Consider the following 1,572-nt stretch of genomic DNA (forward strand, 5'->3'; position numbering starts at 1 on the left):
TTTTTCCATGTTAGAGATATCATCATGCTATAAAACTCACTCATATATGTCATCAATATAACTTTTTCAATTAATATTTCAAATATTATTTGTTGAATAAATTAAAGGTATTAATTTTTTTTGTTTATTTTGCATTTTAAACACAAAAAATATTTAACAAATAGTTATATTTGTTTTTTTTAATTTAATTACAATATAATTTTAGCGCAATGTGAATATATTATTTTCATACTACACAGGTGCACCACCCAATAAAAAGTAATAAGCATAACTTCATCATAAAAAATAAAATAAAAAAGTAATAACTGCAATTTCCTAAAAACTATTGTTCATCAATTCAATAATATGACAGATTTGCAGCCCAAATCAGAGCCCATGGCCCAGGATGAATTTACAAAAACTAAAACTAAAAAGCCAACACATAAACGACGTCGCTTTAGAGATGAAAACGAAAAACCGAAAAATAAAAAAAACGCCGTTGCCGGGGATCGAACCCGGGTCACCCGCGTGACAGGCGGGAATACTCACCACTATACTACAACGACTCATTTGTTTGATTTTCCTATCGTTTATTATTAATATATTTTATTCTAACCACTATGATGAAGATAACACGTTCGTGGCTGTGTGTTCCAAACTATTCTTATCCGTGTGTTTATTGTTTCATTTCATCATACTGTTGTTACATTCAAATTGAGATTCTCAACTAACCTTGTTTTTTCTCATCCATATTATCCAAATTCAACAATGACCGTACTTAGTAATAATATAAACAAACAAAATTCTTTATAACAAAAATAAGGATTTAATTGAAATACACTGACAGTGTAAAAAGATTTTACATCATCAATTAATCTTAGATGTTGGATATTGAAATATATTTGATTTTTATTTTAAAAATATATAAAGTAATGCAACGGGTGATAGTGATGTATTGACAGTAAAAATCTTTTTACATTGACAATACATACTAATTAATCCCTAACAATAAACTAAGTTTTATATAATCAATTGCATTTTAAGATAAGCAACATCAACACTAAAAAATTCATTAGTCATCTAGAAATTAATTAAATAATAGGAATATAACAAATTGTAACTTAAACAATGCAAAAGAAAAAAATTTAGAATTTAATTAAAATACAAAACAAGAGTTAATTATAGATGTTGGATAGTGATAAATTAACTTTTACTTTAATTAGTTATAAAATAATTGCATATGGATTATTTTAATGAATCGATCGTATAAATTTTTTTATATTAACCGTATATAATAGTTAATCTCAAAAAACTATAATCATAGATTTATAAAATATCAATAAAATTATAGAATAAAATTATAGAATGTAATCAATTGTATTTTAAGAAAAAAAATCTTATTAGTTGCAGAAAAATTAATTAAACAATGCGAAAGATTACATGAATATTAATAATGAAGTAGAAGGAGAAAATCTATTTTGAATTAAAATTTAAAGAATAAAATAAAGAAATTGGAAGAAAATTAACAAAATATTTATTTGATTGTTGGAATATATGAATAAAGATTAAAAAAGGAAAATTAAATTAAAATTA

At 23.6% G+C, this 1,572-nt stretch overlaps 1 non-coding gene across 1 annotated transcript; it reads right to left on the reverse strand.

Moving 5' to 3' along the window:
* Window positions 1–473: 473 nt before the first annotated feature.
* On the reverse strand, window positions 474–545 carry TRNAD-GUC (transfer RNA aspartic acid (anticodon GUC)). Its single transcript has one exon. It is a non-coding gene; the product is annotated as a tRNA-Asp (tRNA).
* Window positions 546–1,572: the final 1,027 nt, after the last annotated feature.

The sequence above is a fragment of the Lathyrus oleraceus genome, chromosome 5 (genome assembly GCF_024323335.1).
Source record: "Lathyrus oleraceus cultivar Zhongwan6 chromosome 5, CAAS_Psat_ZW6_1.0, whole genome shotgun sequence".
Lineage (NCBI taxonomy): Eukaryota > Viridiplantae > Streptophyta > Magnoliopsida > Fabales > Fabaceae > Lathyrus > Lathyrus oleraceus.